This window comes from Aplidium turbinatum, chromosome 2, assembly GCF_918807975.1.
Source record: "Aplidium turbinatum chromosome 2, kaAplTurb1.1, whole genome shotgun sequence".
Taxonomy (NCBI): Eukaryota; Metazoa; Chordata; class Ascidiacea; order Aplousobranchia; family Polyclinidae; genus Aplidium; species Aplidium turbinatum.
In genome coordinates, this window is record NC_137473.1 from 17,814,392 (window position 1) to 17,834,333 (window position 19,942).

Here is a 19,942-nt window from a genome sequence, read left to right on the forward strand (position 1 = left end):
ACTTCACTCCCCCTTAATTATTGGATGTTTAAATATAAGATCAATCAATAATAAATCACTTTCCTTAACTGACTTTATTTTTGACTCCAAAATTGATGTGTGTGCCCTGATTGAAACTTGGTTAGGAAGTTCAATTGATGGTCATGTGTTAAGTAACATCACTGCTAAAGGTTATGACATTTTGCATGTTCCCAGATCTCAAGGAAAGCGTGGTGGTGGTGTAGGTTTTTTGTACAATGTCTCTGCCAAACTTGACAAGAGTCAAATTTTTGCTAGCTATCAGTTTTCTCAGTTTGAACATATGGAATGTATTTCAAAGCATGGTAATATTCCAGTATTAATTTGTGTAATTTATCGACCTCCTCCCTCCATAAAGAATGGATTTAAAACAAGCATATTTTTTAATGAGTGGTTTAACTATTTGGAACAATTGTCTTTATGTAATAATGAAATTATTGTTACTGGAGATAAAAATTTGCATCTTGATAATATTGGTTCAGTGGATGTTGTGCAATTTAACAATATTTCATCTACATTTGGTTTGAAACAATTGATCAATGATCCAACTCATGCAAAAGGTCACACACTAGACTTCATGTTAGTGCGATGTCATACAAACATTGTTGTTGATAAACCACTAGTCATTGATCCATGTCTGACCAATGTTCAGGGTATTTTCTCTTCTGACCATTTTGCATTAATATTAAAAACAAACCTATACAAACCACCTCGTCCCAAGAAGCAAGTAAAATTTCGCAAATGGAAGAACATTATTGATAAAGATTTTGTTTCTGATGTCTCTCTTGCTTTTCAATCTTTAAAATTGAACTGTTCTTGTGAAGAACTTGTAAAATTGTATGATTCAACTCTTAAATCTATTTCTAATGATCATGCTCCCATCTGCTCCCAATTGCTCACACTCAGAACAAATTCTCTCTGGTTTACTATGGAACTCAAGAAAGAAAAACAAATTCGAAAAAAGCTTGAACACAAATGGAGAAAAACTAAATTATCTATTCATCGAGATATTTACAAAAAACAATGCAAATATGTGAACATGTAACATGTATCATGTTTTTAACTAACAAATTTATATTTTAACATTTAACCGAAAATTATCAGTATTGCAAAGTGCATTTCAATGCTGCAAATTCAAAACCTAACGCTCTCACAGAACATAAGTCAAGCTTCCTGTTAACAAACGCCACTCACACAGAATCTAGCTCAACACATCTGTATTTCTAATGCGACATAACTATGAAACCGGTATAGCGTTTCCCTTGATTCTTACGATAGCTGTTATTGATGAAAAGGCTCTACCGGTATTTTATGAAGTAAGCGGGGAATTGAAAAGGACAGGCATTCGAAATTAGACCGGCAAAACGAACGGACTGAATTTTAGAACGAGAAGGTTAAATTCACGCCGGGAGAATGTCACTCATCCGACACCCGTCTCAATAAACTAGATTAGTTAGTCAATTTTCTCAACTCCCCGAATACTAAAACTTGTAATATTGATAAACAATAAAATGTATGATTCTATTTAATTCGTTTGCTTTTTGTAGGAAGTCATACCCCTAGACAGCCAGAAGCCTAAATTATCCTGTTAAATTATCCTTTTTTAATTAGAGATTTAGAGTCTCTCAAAATCCCTTTAAATTAGCCTTTTTTAATATCTTTTTTATTTTCCTTGAAAAAAATAATACGACAGTTAGATAGTAAAACCCCACGCTGGGGACTTAGAAGAGGCAAATCCCTACACTGGGGGCTCGTCAGACACGTAAAATCCCTACACTGGGGGCTCGTCCAAACAAAAAATGATTAGCCTACTTCTGATTAACTCTGTGAATAAGGTTTAGTGTACCATAGTGAAAATATATAGAAGTTTAAGAGATAATCAGACAGTCTTAATATAATTAACTTATTAAACCTTTAATTTAACATATGTAATATAAAGTTTAAGATTAAATAATAGGAGATGTTCTACTGGTGCAAATTGAGCTAAACTATCACAAGATGTATACAGTGACAATTTGCTTTTATTCCGACGTTTCGTCAATCAGACACGACTGACTTCTTCAGGGGCTAGACCAGGTAGTGACTACCTGTCTAGCATGGCAAAACACAGGACCATGTTGTTGAAACCAACTAAACACGCAAAATGAAAATTCAATTCTAGACAAAATTAGTTTGAATTAAGTTAGAAAAAAGGAAAGATTTAAATTTTAACAATTAACAACCCAGACAAAAATCTGTCATTTTCACATCTACCCAACGTCCGCAGACGTTGAATCAATGTAAAAATGATGGATTCTGCTGTCAGGGAAGAAACTGAAATACTGACAAGAGAGGAGGATGAACGGCATGAGTCATGATGAAACGAGTTTAAAAAACGCACTACTGCACAGTTTTACAATCAGCGTGAAACCAATTTAAAAAACGTAAAATAACCACTTACAATAGTTTTTTGTAGATAGCAGGAAAAGAGATGCCATCATTGCGATTCATTACATGAGGCTTTTGATTGATGAACCAACTTTCAGAAAACATTCGCTTTCTATAATCACTTTCAACTTTTAGAATTTTAGAATTGCTCCAAGTTATTCTATGGTCTGAAGTTATGGCATGCATGCAAGGAGCAGAATGTTCCGGGCGTTGATATTTGAAAGCTCTTTTGTGTTCATTAATGCGAGATTTAAGATCTCGTTTTGTTTGGCCAACATAAATTAAATTACAATCATCACAAGAAATTGAAAGTGATTATAGAAAGCGAGTGTTTTCTGAAAGTTGGTTCATCAATCAAAAGCCTCATGTAATGAATCGCAATGATGGCATCTCTTTTCCTGCTATCTACAAAAAACTATTGTAAGTGGTTATTTTACGTTTTTTAAATTGGTTTCACGCTGATTGTAAAACTGTGCAGTAGTGCGTTTTTTAAACTCGTTTCATCATGACTCATGCCGTTCATCCTCCTCTCTTGTCAGTATTTCAGTTTCTTCCCTGACAGCAGAATCCATCATTTTTACATTGATTCAACGTCTGCGGACGTTGGGTAGATGTGAAAATGACAGATTTTTGTCTGGGTTGTTAATTGTTAAAATTTAAATCTTTCCTTTTTTCTAACTTAATTCAAACTAATTTTGTCTAGAATTGAATTTTCATTTTGCGTGTTTAGTTGGTTTCAACAACATGGTCCTGTGTTTTGCCATGCTAGACAGGTAGTCACTACCTGGTCTAGCCCCTGAAGAAGTCAGTCGTGTCTGATTGACGAAACGTCGGAATAAAAGCAAATTGTCACTGTATACATCTTGTGATAGTTTAGCTCAATTTGCACCAGTAGAACATCTCCTATTATTTAATTTAATGCCTGGTGAACAGCCTCATTCAATTTTCATAAAGTTTAAGAGTTAGCCTACCACATTGGTGCCACTCAAACAAGTAAGTTTAGAAAGATTTTCCAAACTAGCTATAAAAAAATCTGGTAAGTACCCTATGCTACAATTTTTATCATAAATAGTAAATACCTTTTAAAAACATGTTACTTGATAACATTTCACACGTTAGTTCGACAATAAATTTTGTGTAGCCTACTATACTTTTTAAGCGCAACGCCGGCAATTTATTGCTTGTCAAACGTAACTGATTTTTGTTGTTTGCTCATGGAAAGTAATAAAGCGAATTGTTCAGCGGCAGACAGCCCATTTAGACGCCGATGTCAACAATTTATTTACATGCCAAACCGCCATTTGCCACTTTTAATATTTTTAAACGTTCACATTAGAATAATTAGATTCACTGATTAGTAATTACCAACAAGTTGCCGTTTCAGGGAAACATAACCATGTAATTTTTTGTTTAAAATTCACAGTGTCAAATGTAACTTGAATTTTTAGCTCATTTTAATATTCCTTTTATTTTGCCTTACTCGGCATCGCAGATTGCAGGACACCCCGTCCCAATCTTATTTTATACAGACGTGCAGGCACCGCTCTGCAAAGCGTTGTGGTTTCGCTCCCAAGCAACCATCGTAATTTTTGTGCGTCTTTTTACTCCGGCTAGGAGACACTTTGGTACCCTTATACGTTCTCAGCTGAAGCTATCAGTTCGTGCAACTCCCTGGGGCAAAGGAAAGGGGAAATCATGTGAAACCGCCTGGACACATAAGGTTGTTATCGTTCCCCCCATTTTTTTATAATTATTAGGAGCTAACATGATTTGAGAGAATTTGTTTAGCAAATTTAGCCGCTGTTTCTCTTTTGTTTGGAATTGCAGTATATGCACAGTTATTTACCCTGAATATGGAACTTTGTGTGCAAAAACTTGGTTGGCATTTGGCCATGTAAATTCTCTTATCTCTTGATAACGCAAAAGCGCTGCCACGTAGCTTACTTAGATCAATAAAACAGTACCATTCATCACACGTCGTTCAAACGTTGATTAACCACTAAAAAACATACTAGCCAGGCCTAACGATTTATCTCGGTATGTTCTATTGAACCATTATTGTTTCCTGTTACATTCACCCTATTAGCCGTAAGCTTAGCCTACGCCATGACACTGTCATGTTACGTAGTATTCCCACTTATTCTATGTTATTATTTACCGCTTTTACATATCGTACGTCAAGCTACGCCATGTCTCACTGACATTGTTCATTCACTGATATCGCATCATCACCTGTTTTTCACTGCATTTTATTACAATTTTAGGTGCTCATTATTTCACCTAGCCTATACGTTAACTAAGCTATTCGTTATCAACGACTTCGCTCATTCACTGACATTGCATCCCCTGTATTGTATCACATTTTAGCCTACACACTTACATCAGTCTATCAATTTTTCCTGCCTGTTTTCACACTTGAACAGCTTCTAGAACCTCATCAGCTGGCATTTGCTACCATGACTAAATCATGTCGCCTAGTGGTTTCAACAATTTTATGCTATATTTTTTGTTATTGTGTTATACTACCATGTACGTACCTTAGTTATTACATGTATCTTGCGGATGCTACTCTGTATCGCTTTTTTCAGATGCACCCCTCACCACACTGTTGCTGCTAGATGAGATGCGAGAGACCTTGAGAGACTACAGCACTATGACGGATGACACGACAGAATTCTCTATCGCCACCACACTGTGGCCCCCATCAACTTACCTCCACGTGAGATGCCTCTATTCAGAGATGCCTTTACTTAACCCATATCCTCCTACCGTCAGTTTAAACTGACAGCACATTTAGATGGTTTCTAGATTACAAATCGTTTTGTCGAAACCCAGTTAGTATGTTATGAGGTTCGTAAGGTCTGTACCTAACACCATAGCACATTTAGTGAAATTCCGTTTTATCCTTCGACTGGATATAACGGATCAAATTTCCAAAATGGATATTTTTTGTTGTTCGAAATTATAGCGGTGTCAATTTTTACTGGATCGCGTTATGATGACATAAACCACGAAATTAGTTAGAGCTAACATTGCTGTATCCATATTTTGCATACTTAGAAGAAATTAATTGTTTGTTTAAGTTTTGTACCATTTCCGCTTCCGTCAGTTTAAACTGACGCTAGGGGCAGAAGGGAGCATGTAAATAGTAAATGATTTTAGAAATTATGTGCAGAATAGTTGAGTTTAGGGGTTATATATTTTGCAAACATTTTGATTCTCAAGCAAAACGTTGATATATTAGCAAATGAAAACTTAATCTAGGTCAATTGGTGAACATAATATGGTATAACTGTTTCATTTTGAAGTTAAAAGTAGTGATATATCATACATCTTTTGATTTCATACAGCATAGCAATGGCAAAACATATGCATGATAGCAACAAATTGACAGTTTTTGAAGCATTGGAAGCTTTTGAAAGGTTAGAAACTGATGAAGAATCAATATCAGAAGTCGTGTCTAAAGCAAATTTAGTTATATTTCCTCCTGAAGATGATGGCATGGATACAGATGAAGATGATGGTGGTGAAATGGATTGTTTTCCAAACAATCTATGTGGTAGACAGTTGTTGGCTAATGCTGAATTGGATCGCGTACTCTTCCAGATGGAATCAAATAAGTATGCCAGGCAAAAAGGCAATCACACATTTACAATGACGTTAAAAAGTTGAAATCATTTATAGCGATCCTTCTGTTAAGCGGATATACTCAAATGTCATGACAAGAGATGTATTGGCAGAGGCGAAAGGATTCCAACAACCAAATGGTAACTGAACTGATGACAAAAAATGTATTTGAAGAATGTAAGCAATTTCTTCATCTCTCTGACAACCAGCAATTAGACAAAAGTGACAAATTTTCCAAACTCCGGCCATTCTTTGATGCAGTGAACAAACAATGCCTTGCAAACTACAAACCTGAACAACATGTGAGTGTGGATGAAAGCATGGTACCATACTTTGGGAAACATGGCGCAAAACAATACATTCATGGGAAGCCTATAAAGTTTAGCTATAAGCTGTGGGTGCTAGTGAAGCCGTTAGGCTACTGCGTACAATTCCGCCCTCATGCAGGAAAAGACTCCCAGCTGGAAGAGTACGAGGTGCCGGTTCGACACCGCTCAAGAGCATGTAGCTGTGTCTTTGGCAAGACATTTAAAGACATGCCTGAAGGTGGACACGAAGATTGGCTTCCTTGCCTTCCCGTCCACTTAATCTCAATCTTCAACCACCGGGTGTAAGTCTGGATACGACAAAAAAAATCTCATTTGATGCAACATCTACCTCCACAAAGCGAGTCCAGTTCCAACTATCATGTGGTTATGGACAACTTTTTCACAAGTCCGGGACTTCTGCGATACCTTCGTGAAAAGTCTATTGCAGCTACAGGAACAGCCAGAGTTAACCGCATAGAAAATCCTCCCCTCAAGCGTGTTAACGAAGTTGACAAGTTACACAGAGGTGCCTCGGATGTTGCTGTGGAGACATCACAATATAACATTGCTGCTATCCGATGGAAAGACAGAAAAGTAGTAAATGTTCTGTCAACCTTTGCAGGAAAAGACCCACTGCAAAAAGCGAAGCGATATGATATAGTAAGCAAGAGAGAAAAAAGATTGATATTCAGCAGCCAAATGTAATACACATTTACAACCAACACATGGGTGGTGTTGACCGTTTTGATCAACATGTTTCAAAGCATATGATCAACTTGAGAAGCAAAAAATGGTGGTGGCCATTATTTCGTTTTTGTATTGATATGGCAGTCAACAATGCTTTTCAAATACATTGCCATCGCAACACCAATGCTGGTGAAATTTGTTTAGATGCTCTGGGCTTCAGAAGAGCAGTTGTTGAAAGTTACCACCAGCTTTATCGAAAAGATGTTTCAGATATACTGTTTCCGGACCCAGGGCATCTCCGCAACCCCATATAAAATATACAGCACTGCCCAACACTGGATCATAAAAGGGAAGCAACGCCGCTGCGCCAAACCAGGATGTTCTGGAACATCTCTTTATTTTTGTGAAACCTGCAATGTTGGCCTACATCCTCAGTGTTTTATGGAGTACCACAAGAAATAGATGATGTCAGAATTGGGCTCTTTCAGCTGAACTCAAGCCGGGTGAACATGTGAGACGAAATAGTTTCAAGCCAATAAAAGTACATTTTTACGATAAATCAATATCGCCAGACGTTGAATCAACCAAGAACATTCCTATCTTTTGATACTGCAACATTTATTTGATTCCTTAACATGTAGTGATTTCTTGACTTTTTTGTCCTTTTCCATTACTGCTTTGGTTGAATACGTATTAGACTAAACACTGACTGAGAAAACGTTTTTGTATTTATTTTATATGCCCCCTCCTGCTCCTAACGTCAGTTTAAACTGACAGGCCAAAAATTGTTGATAATTGTCCCCCCCAAATTTTTTTTTCAAAAATATTGTTCAATTTGGTTAAGATACCTTAAAAATAATATACATACAAAAAATTGCAAAAAAATTTTGATTCAGGAGGATATGGGTTAAAGAAGCTCTGCGCAGACGACGTCAACTCGGCTAACCTCATAGTCGCCAACATGCACCGAAGCTGCATCGTTACCTTTCAACATGGTCAATCCCATGTCCACTGCTACATTGCGACACCACGCGTAGTTGCATTGTTACGCACTCAAGCCTTCTTCACACAACAAGCACTGCTGCTTGCGACACACCGACGTGCACCACAGTTGCACTGTCTATCCAGCATCCAGCTGCTCAAGACGTCTGCTTTACAGCTTGCGACCTTACAAGCTGACTACTCATTCATGTCGTGCTCACTGCTCATCATCCGTCAACAGACATAAACTGAACTGCTCATCAGCACTGCTTGTCATAGTCTCGAACTCAACATTGCTCGAACTCAATAGCATATCTGGTCCTCAAAGACATTACTCGTATGAACGCCATCTCAGTCTCGCACAACCTTCGCGCACGCGTAGCTCACCGCTATCCTATTACTATTATGGTTTGCTTCTATGAGTGTCAAGTCCTATCTCCCCGGACACGGGGCATGAACAGTCAAGGACACTCACCTGCCTGTATAGTGTATAGCCTACTATATTTGTGCATTTTATTTTGAAACTATTCGTAATACTTACTCAAGAATGACGCAGCAACGTAGCAGCTGCCAACCCATAAATCCTCCTGAGCATGAGGTGAAACTGCATCCCTCCTGGACAAGAGGTAAAATTGTACCCAACTCATAGATCCTCCTGAGCATGAGGTAAAACTGCATCCCTCCTGGACAAGAGGTAAAACTGTACCCAAGCCATTAGTTCAGCCACTGCTGTCTTGCCTACTAAGCCAAAATGGCTCCCAGGGAACTTAAGACATCGCCTTATCTCTTATGATAAACGACTGTTACCCCTGTAACCGCAATTACTGTAGCCTATTACAGTCCTGCAATTATTGGATATCGTAGCCTACTAAGCCAAAATGGCTCCCAGGGAACTTAAGACATCGCCTTATCTCTCATGATAAACGACTGTTATCCCTGCAATCACGTTATCGACTACTTGTTAACTTATGTGTGCGTCCAATCTCCTCATCCCACGAAAGGAGGGGGGTCATGTGTCTTCCCCTATAGCATTTGTTAGCCTACAATTGTCAATTTTCTTTGTAAAAAACATATCTTATAACCACACACCTATATATTATTGCATCATGTATAACCGAGTAGTTGTAATATTACTTATCTGTTATTTTTGCCGTAAGGAGGGAAGTGTGTAACATGTATCATGTTTTTAACTAACAAATTTATATTTTAACATTTAACCGAAAATTATCAGTATTGCAAAGTGCATTTCAATGCTGCAAATTCAAAACCTAACGCTCTCACAGAACATAAGTCAAGCTTCCTGTTAACAAACGCCACTCACACAGAATCTAGCTCAACACATCTGTATTTCTAATGCGACATAACTATGAAACCGGTATAGCGTTTCCCTTGATTCTTACGATAGCTGTTATTGATGAAAAGGCTCTACCGGTATTTTATGAAGTAAGCGGGGAATTGAAAAGGACAGGCATTCGAAATTAGACTGGCAAAACGAACGGACTGAATTTTAGAACGAGAAGGTTAAATTCAAGCCGGGAGAATGTCACTCATCCGACACCCGTCTCAATAAACTAGATTAGTTAGTCAATTTTCTCAACTCCCCGAATACTAAAACTTGTAATATTGATAAACAATAAAATGTATGATTCTATTTAATTCGTTTGCTTTTTGTAGGAAGTCATACCCCTAGACTAGACAGCCAGAAGCCTAAATTATCCTTTTTAATTATCCTAAATTATCCTTAAATTATCCCTGGCTATATCCTTTGTATTAATGGGCACCATATTTTACGACGCATATTCAACTGCAGGTTGAATGTATGAGATAAGTTTTTATATTCTTGGCTATTTGTTTTCTTAGACTTTCCATGCGAACGCGGTTGATGGAGATACTCACGTTACAAATCTGTTTCCAACTCCCGTGACCGGTAGATACTTTCGTCTCATTGTCGGTTCGTGCACCGACAACGGCCCTACGTTGAGGATGGAATATCTGCTCCGTTGAACGACTACACGGCTAACCATGTGAGGTTGCACCGTAATGATATACAGCGAAGAAATCAAATAGTAGGGGAGATGTGTCACCAACGGGTCATTTTTCACATATTTGTTATTTTCTGGCCATACAAAGGTCATGCGTCCTTCTTTTTTGGCATAACAGTAGGTTACATACCCTGGTATATTCAGCCAGAAAAGTTTCTTAATTTTCCAACTACTAACTGCCGAAAATTAACTTTTAAATGATAATAAAAAGTGCCCCGTTGGTCAAACCCCTATACGACCAACGGGCCACTGCTATTCGACCAACGGGTCACTTCTACATGGCAAAAAGCTGATGCACTGGAGCATATTTTGGACTATTTAATGCATGAACAACATACAAACAACACAACAACATAAGCAATAGCATTTTTATTATGCAATAAGCATTTTTATTATGAAATTTCATTTCATATTTTCATATTCAATTTCATAATATGAGCTTCAAGTGTTTTTGGTGTTTATTTTATTCCTTTTAAATCTCATATTTTTTTAAAGTTGCAGAAACCTTTAAGATATCAGACAGGCGTTTTGTAGATGCCACGGGTGTTCTGTTGGTGCAGTAGTTTTCTCACTATCCATTGATTTATTCTTTAACATAACGAGCGAACGTTGTTCGTGGTAGCCTATATCATATTTTTTCGCCGACTTTCGAACAAAAATATTTTGTTTCAAAACATCTTCGACAGCTTTGTTAAGATTTTCCGAACTAAACAACTTTGTTTTATTGCTAGTTGTTTTAATTTCTGACATCTTTAGTCTGAATACATAAAGGAAGACATTGTTGAACAATTAGCTAGTGACCCAATGGTCGAACAAGTGGGTGGTCCGTTGGTCACATGCATGATAGTTCTTGGATTTTATGGCCTAGTTTAATGATGGATAAAATTTAAACATTTAACTCATTGCAATTTCATTAATCAATGAATAAGCAATCAGCAAACAAAAAACAGTCGTGAAAAAATAAACCGATGGGTGAAAAAAATTGCAGAAGAAAAATGTTCAAATTTTACTTTCTACCTTGTAAACCATACTTTCCTTCATAACAATAAGAAAAAAAATCACAGGTCCCGGCAAGGAAGATTTCCAAAACCAAAAAGGTTAATCTCGATACCACAATAACATTTTTCGTGCTTCCAACTTTTATTTTAAGAAGTAGAACGGTGGTCCATTGGTCGTACCCTGTCCGTTGGTGGAACATCTCCCCTAGTGAACTATCGATCACATATATTTGTATTTTGTCGTTTAATCAATCTTTGCAAGGCTGCATGGTTTGAATATATGTTTTTTGTGACGTTTCAATTGATTAAGCTTTTCATCAGGCGATGTTGTACCAGTGATCTGTTCAATTAATAATGTGACTCAACAGTCTGGAAATAGTAGGTTGCGACCCAAATTTGGGTCGCAATACCTTCTACTCTAGGGCGCAAAACAATTCAAGCTTGTCATAAATATAATGATCTCTATCTCTACGATTTAACGTCTTTTATCCTCGTATTGCGTGTGTTGAACGCCAACGAATTTCGTTTTCCAATTTTAAAAAAGTGTTTATTTCTAAAAAAATACACTCTGTTTGCAATCACCATAATTTGTTTTCCAAATTGCATGGGTCTTACCTTTTTAGAAAGAGAAAAACTTGTATTTTCTAAAACTTGAAAAAACTAACTTACTAGATTTGTATTTAAATTTTTTCTGCAATTATCAAGCATTTACAAAAAGAGGCCCAATTATTAATTAATTCTCTTGCACCAGCTTTCTGGGCGTGCAGTTGTTCTCTTGCGTTATATTGCCTTTTTCATTATTTTTGCTAGAGATGTACCGATATATCGGCATCGGTATCGGTGATATCGGCTATTTTTTGAGTATTGGTATCGGCATCGGCAAAATTTGGCCGATACTGTGGCCGATACTAAACATGTAAAAAAAGGCCTTTGCTGCGGATTTTCTGCAGAACCAGATATATAGATTTTTTAAAGTAGTAACTAACATCACATTGAAGTAGAAAAATAACCTGTTCAAATTTTTGATACCTCACACTCCCATGACTTCATGCGTGCACCTTTTGACATTGTTTGCTTACAGTGATTCTTTCACTCAAACAAAACGTTTTCTTTCAGCAGATTTGCGTTGTTCGATTCTTAAGTTGTGAAGGAGACTCAATTTCTCCAATATTTATCATTTGTGTTTCTTTTTTACTCTCAGCAGAGGATAAAACCAGGCCAAGACTACCCAGGTAGCAAAAATGTATAATTTTGCATCGTTTTTACCTTTCAATTCTTGTCGATGTAAATTCTTGCTACAAAACGGCTGCCTTCTTCTTCTTTCGTTTGAGACTAGATCAAATTTCAGGGCAGGTGGTGGAGAGCCAGGTGAGTGTAGCTTCGTCCAGCGTTGCTATACCATGCGTTCCATTTGGTGCCTTGTAGATGGGACATTTGAGAAAGACATGGTCAGCAGTCTGTTCCTCCGCGCCGCATTCGCAGGCCGATGAGGGAGCCAGACCTCACTTGTGCATGTTGGCATGGAAGCGACCGACTCCGGTTCGGATTCTGTTGAGCTTGACCCAAGTCGGCCGAGGCAGGTCCATACCAGGGGGGCGCGCCACCGGGTGGGGTATAAAACCATGTAGTTTGGTGTCGGTGGCGCACCACGCTGCATTCCAAGTATGTTCCATGAAGTGTGCTGTGCTGATGGCATGATCGGTGAATGGATGTAGTAATTCAACAGCAGCTAACGGCTGCCGAGAAACATATAGTTGATTGGATGGTCTAAATGGCTAGCGTGGAAGCTACACCGTTATGGTTAGCGAATCGCAACAGCTCGCTGTACTAATGAGTGCTCAGCCTTGTGCTGATAGCCGGGAAGGACACTCCTTTCTTCACAATGAGGTTGTCATCTTAGGCGCAACAAGACCATTTATGGATTAGTTTAGTGAGGATTCGTAGTCCCATTGCTTTCATTTTGAGCCTACCTGGGTAGTCTTGGCCTGGCAAAAGCTTTTCAACCACACGACAAGCGCCCTTAGGTTGCACATTACTTGTCAAATAGTTTTTGTACAACTACACAAATCACTTGGTTTACATTTTACATCTTATTATCAATTATGATAGCCTATTTGGAGAGTTTGCGCAAACACTTTATTATGATGTAATGTTTCTTCCCTTATACCCCACTCCTCAATTACGGTGGCCTTTCATTACTAAAACGTACTATTATGACACAACAATGTGGTTGAGATTGGATTCTTGAATCTTTAATAAATTATGCCAATTGAAAGCTTTTTTTAATAGTTTTATGCAAACAAGGTAAAACTTAGCATTTGATATAATTCCTTGCAAATACCAAAATTGCTTCTTTTTGTAACACCAAAGTATCGGCCAAAATATCGGTATCGGCCTAAAAAAGTGATATCGGGATCGGTATCGGCCAAAATATTGGTATCGGTACATCTCTAATTTTTGCATTTACAGAAAGTTTTTATTTTTTGTGCAAAGTTTTATTTTGTTCTTCTCATAACGCATAAACATCACCGTGACAACGTTTGTGTGGAAAGCTTAGCACTTGCCTGACATATAGGCCTAGCGATGAAGTTTACCTCAGTTTGAACATTTTTTTTTTCAGATATCTAAACGGAAACAACAAAAAAAAGAATTGTATTTTGTCAGAAAGTTTAGTCATTTAAGGCTTTTTCAAGAAAAAAAATACACAAACTTTCTAAACAAACTTTTCAAGAAAACAAAAAAAATTCTAAACATTTCAAAAAGAACCATAGGCAATAGGCATACGAAGCCGAGTAACGTGATCAGGTTTAACATCTTCAAGTTTATAACATATATAGAAACACAAAACTACGCAACAAATTAAGTATCGAACGTTTTCGACATCTTGTGATGTCGAAAACGTTCGATATATACTTAATTTGTTGCGTAGTTTTGTGTTTCTATAATATGTTATAAACTTGAAGATGTTAAACCTGATCACGTTGCTCGGCTTCGTATGCCTATGGTTCAACAAGACAAACTCTCTACCGAAGCTCTATTTCAAAAAGACTGTTGAAAATGCAACAACTTGCACATTTTGATTTTTTTCTGGCAGTTAACGTTCTCAAAATACTACAGTTCAAAACCAAAACCTTGCTCAAGCTAAATACTGAAAAACTGCATCAAAAAAGCGTGGCAGTTAAAGGGTTTTAAAAATCCCTAACAAACTAGGCAGTGGTCTGCGGTTGCTACAAGTAGAGATATATCATCAAACATGTAATTTTGAATGGTAGGCCCAGCAACTAAGCTGGAAGCTGTTAAATGATTACAAATTAGACTATGCCATGCTAATCTGATCAGTTACTAGTTTACTTTTTTTTTCTTATTTGCTGAAGGCTAAATGCTGCGTTATCTCAATGTTTGTGGAACCTAGATTAGACGTAAAATCTTGCATCAGGCAATTGGCGATGAGAAACTACAAAAGAAAAGCAAACCTTCCAACTTTGTCAACCGCAGATATGAAAACTACAGTTAAAGATGTTTAAGCTGCTCACATTCGTTTTTATGCTAATCATTTGCAATATTATTTTGAGACCTTACTTACTTACTGATACTTACTGACCTTCATGTAAAAAGTACAAGCAGAATGAATGCTCCTTTAGGCTAATGATTATACCTTTTGTTTAAACCGAATTTGCTTGAACAAGTTTCCTGCAATCTAATTTAGGTGTGGTAGGCTCTTTAACATGACCATTTTTTTTACTTTAGAAAACTTGAAAGGTGGCCTGGAATGATCTTGGCAGGAAGGAATGTGATAAGCAGACAATGAAACAGAATAGTTTTCATTTCAAAATTTGTAGAAAATTGGTTTCCATTTTTGAACCGTTTTGCCCTACCTTCCAGGTATAAAATTCAAATCTTTTGGTTTCGATTTTATCGTGATTTTTATCCCAAACTGTATTTACGTTATGTCAATGATGTTTCTTGAATTTTTAATGATGATGAGTCGCGCTCAAAATGTTTAAACCTCTTACAAACTCGCAACATAAAAATATCGAGTTTACACTTGAAAAAATCTAATGATGCTATCGCTTTTTTAGATGTTGAAATTGAAAACACAATTCTTTTGACACCTGGATTTGAGGGAAAACTTACCAGCACTGGCTTACTTTTAAATTATAACGCTCTGTGCCGTAAAAGTGGAAATCTGGTTTAATATGGTGTCTGTTATTTCGTGCCCGTTTGGTGTGTTCTGATGATCAGTTGTTTAAGAAAGAAATTAAGAAATTGAAAAACATGTTTTATTTTAATGGATTTCCTTCTCATTTTTTCAATAAAGTCTTAAACATCAGTATTTTATAAAACTATTGAAAATGCATGGAGAATCAGCAGAGCCCTATTTAAACATCTTCAATTCTTCATGGCTGATAAACCAAAGCACACGCCTGAAGAAGTAGATTTTAGGTATTTTATTAGTGTATCCTTTTTAGGAAAATATTCAACATGGTTTGCAAGAAATCTAGCTTAACTTATAAAAAAAAGAAATTTTTGTGTGACATTCATCCTATATTCAAAGTTCACCAATATTTTCAACTGAAGTTGCCCACTCCTTTTGCGCTTTCTTCTCGTATGTTGTGTATAAATTCAGTTGTTTGCGTGACGCAAACCAGACATACATTGGTATGCCAACCAGACATTTGTTGACAAGGGCCGGGGAGCACTTAAACCCAAACAACCAAAAGTGCATAAAGAGCGCATCGCCTCTTGTGTAACGTGCACTGACAATGTCTCGATCGACCAATTTAAAATCATCTCTCGAGGCAGATCTGATTTTCAGACTAAGATCATGGAAGCCTTAAGAATCAAACGTAATAATCCGTCTCAACAGGCAGTTATTCGCCTGTGGCTCATCGTTCTTTTTGTGTGTGTTCGAATCGTTTGTCACGGTTATAGGCAAATTGTTCGTAAAACAATTGTTCGTAAACAGTTGTTCGTAAAACAATTGTTCGTAAGCAGTTGTTCGTAAAATTAAATCCAGTTTAACATATTAAAGATTATTATATTTACAAAATACACATTAACAACAATTAAATATCGAACGTTTTCGACATCACACGATGTCCTCTTCAGGAATAACATATATACAATTTTTACTACATCTGAATAAAATACATCCTCTGAAAAAAATACATCCTAAAAATTGTAGTTATTACTATCTGAAGCCTTTACAAATTGTTTCACCTAACGGATCATCAGAAGGTCTGTAAAAACATGTAAACAGTGAAGAATCGATAATTCTGAAAAGATATTAAATATTACAACTGTAATTTAATCTGCCAAAAAAAATCTCTAAACCTGTACTTCCTGAGGAGATATTAAATATTACAACTGTAATTTAATCTGCAAAAAAAACCTCTAAACCTGAATTCCTGAAAAGATATTAAATATTATAACCGTAATCCAATCTGCAGAAAAAACTCCAGAACTACTAAGGACAGCCTCCATCCGCCACGATAAAGTTTCAATCAATTTGTTCCAATGGAAACCAAGCAACTGATGGCAACATCTATGACATCACAAAGAAGCAAAATGCTTGTTATGATCGGCGCATCCTGTAGTAATCTGAACAGAATGAACAAAAATTGTTTTTAAACCTGTAAAAATTAAATGAGATTTACAACCTGTAAAAATGAAATTCAATTTTTTCAAAATTATAACCTGTAAAAATCCCAAGGAATTGTGATGATGTAACCTGTAGTGTCCTGAACAAATGAAATAAAATCTGTTTATAAACCTGTAAAAATTAAATGAGATTTATAGCCTGTAAAAATCAAATGAAATTTTAAAAACCTGTGAAAATCAAAAGGAATTTATTTTATTTTGAAGTACTTGAGTTTAAATTTGTTTCTATGACGACATTTGCCGACCAGTTCCGAACGCTTGTTCAAAAGGTGGCCACTATCAGCCTTCAGAATGGCCAGCTTTTCAGCCAAACATAGGCCACAATTGTTACGACCACCACCACTATAAGGCCGAGCACAGCTGTGGATGGACCAAGTTATTTTAGGATCAACACCCTTATCCTTAAGGTCCCAAACTGCCTTAGATAGTTCGGTACTGTTTCGTTTAGACCTATCCATGAAGGTACATTTATGGTTGGAAAAACGTGTTTTAAAAGTAGTTTCACAACAACCAATGTAATTAAGAACCTTCGGGCTGTTATCAATGGTAGCTTTGTAAACAATGGCCTTCTGCAAGCATTGCCCATTCAAAGGACATTCTAGCCTCACCCTACAATTGCAACCAGGCTGCGATGGTATATTATCAGCCTGCAATATTGCTTTATTGTGGGAGGATATGACGCTTGCAACATTCGGAGTACAACTGTAGCTCAGCTTAATAGTATTACGGTTGAATATTTTGTGCAATCTATGATGGGGTGGAAAGTGTATAGTCCAGTCGCTGAACTGAAAAAAATGGTCAAACCCGGAAAAAAATAATACCAAGCTGAAACTTTGTCAGTAGTTTCGATTGGTGATGTGGAGCCACCAAAAAAAAAGCCCCATGATTCCCCCTTGGGAATAGTGAGTTTTGGCCATTTTTCCATAATGGCCGCAGCCCCCATAAGCCAAAAATTCGAAATCGTCTAAAATTGATGTTTTATACCTCATTCGAAAGATAATTTCATACTGAATCACTTTTACAAAAGAACTATGGTCAAAAAATGCACACATTTGAAGTTATTAGCCATTAAATGCGGACTATAAGGCAGAATCCACCATTAGGCTTTAGCCTGGTGCTTTCCGCACTAGATATAAAGTCAAGTGAACAGCACATAGATATGGGTGACTCCAGACGCAAGCGCGACTATGATGATTAAGTTACCGTATGTAATGTTTAGAGATTGGCTTGAACAACGCAATCCATTTACTTTTTCTGATGAGCATCTACATTCCTTGACATCCGGCTGGGTTTCTATATCTGGAGAAGATTTGGTTAATTGAGATCAGAGGAGATAGGAGCAATCATTCAAAAAACATTGGATGGTCAAAATTTAGCAACTGCAACTATTCAACACAAAACCTGCATTAAACCACTTGAGGTACTTGGAATTTTTGTAAAGATAGACAAGGAACACGTAAATGTCATTCCAATTATTCATTTTACAATACTGGCCGCTATTGCAGAACGTGAAGACGATGTTGAGAAGTAGCCTACTTTTCATTCGAAATGATACCATATCCTCCTTCACTGTTGAAGGATGGACTTATGAGGAAAGCTGTTTTGAGAACAGCACTAATGAATGATACAGAAGCTGTTGGTAATTGGACCAAATTGTATGTTGTTGATGGAGGTGCCCTACTTCACAGAGTCAGATGGTTGAAAGACTCAACATTCGCTGAATTGGCTCAACTCTATGTATCTTATGGTTGAAAGACTCAACATTCGCTGAATTGGCTCAACTCTATGTATCTTATGTTAGAAGACACTATGGTTCTGCTCATGTTATCTTTGATGGATATAAATACGCTTCTACTGTACAAAGTCATATGAACATATTTGACAAACTGCTAGTAAAAAGTGTCCAAATGTTGAAGTGGCGTCTATCAATTCTGTACCAGCTACACAAGATTGTTTTCTTTCGAATGAACACAACAAAGCTCAATTTATTGATCTGATTTCTGAGAGTTCGAAGAAAGATGGACAGCAAGTAACTACGGTAACTGCGATGGTGATGCTGACACTGAAATTGTGGAAACAGCAATCAATCTTTCTGCAAGCAAACGAAATCCTATTGTTGTTGTAGCCGACGACACAGACATCATTGTTATGTTACCGTATCATTGGAAGGGAGATTTTCAAGATGTTGTATTTTTCCAAGAAAGGGCTCAGAAGGGATGGAGCATGAAAACTGTACCACCACCACTGGAGACAATCAGAGAGCATCCTCTGTTTATTCATGCATGGTCCGGCTGTGATACTGTTTCGGCTCCATTTGGAAAAGGAAAAGTAAGCTTTCTCAAGCTTGTGAAAAAATCTGATGAACTGAAAGATTTATCCATAAAAATGAGCAATGTTTGGGAAGACCAAGCTCAAATTGCAATGTTAGCAGAACCAACCTTTGTAGCAATGTATGGTGGAAAGAAATTTGAAACCTTAACGAATCTCAGGTTAGTATTGGCTCAGTCAGTTATTGTATAGTGTATACCTACATATGTATTTCTCACTGAAGATCACTTTATATTGCCCTAGTAGCCTACAGAAAATTAAAGAACCACATAACAAATCAGCATTTTAGTACGAATCTCAAAGACATTGCATTTGTGAATAAGGGTGCAACATTTTAAATAATTAACGCAGAAGAGAGGCAATTTAAGATAATTTCCTTGATCTTTTAAACATCCCTGTAATAAGTTATTATTTCATATAGTACCTTCCATTACTAATTTTACTTTGGACATACCGGTAGTGATAGAAAGTATATGGAGATGGCAACCCAGGGTGTGTTGGAACCAGAAAAATGCCACCAACAAGCAGAGCAGCTTATTACCATGCTCTTCGTGCACATAATCAAGTAACCATATGGAAATTTTTAAGCAATAGGGAAATAGAGTCAAAGGAAGAGGAGTGGGGCTGGAAACTTCAAGACAACAATTATTCTCCAATAATGACGGACAATAAAGTTGCTCCAGAGTGTCTCCTGCAGGTTATAAGATGCAAATGCCAATCAACGAAGAATCAGTGTGGTACAAAGAGATGTTCATGTAAGAAGCATGGCCTCAGTTGTGTAGCAGCATGCAGTGGTTGTCATGGTAAAGGATGTGAAAATAAAGAGGTAAACAGTTCTTCAGTTCAATGTTTTCTAATTTCTTGG

At 37.0% G+C, this 19,942-nt stretch overlaps 1 long non-coding RNA gene across 2 annotated transcripts; it reads left to right on the plus strand.

Annotated features, from left to right (window-relative positions):
• Positions 1 to 2,921: 2,921 nt before the first annotated feature.
• On the plus strand, positions 2,922 to 15,314 carry LOC145764626 (uncharacterized). Of its 2 annotated transcripts, none has more exons than XR_014288496.1 (3): positions 2,922 to 5,164; positions 7,964 to 10,072; positions 14,836 to 15,314. It is a non-coding gene; the product is annotated as an uncharacterized LOC145764626 (long non-coding RNA). The 2 variants fall into 2 exon arrangements; XR_014288495.1 differs by having other exon boundaries at positions 9,909 to 10,072.
• Positions 15,315 to 19,942: the final 4,628 nt, after the last annotated feature.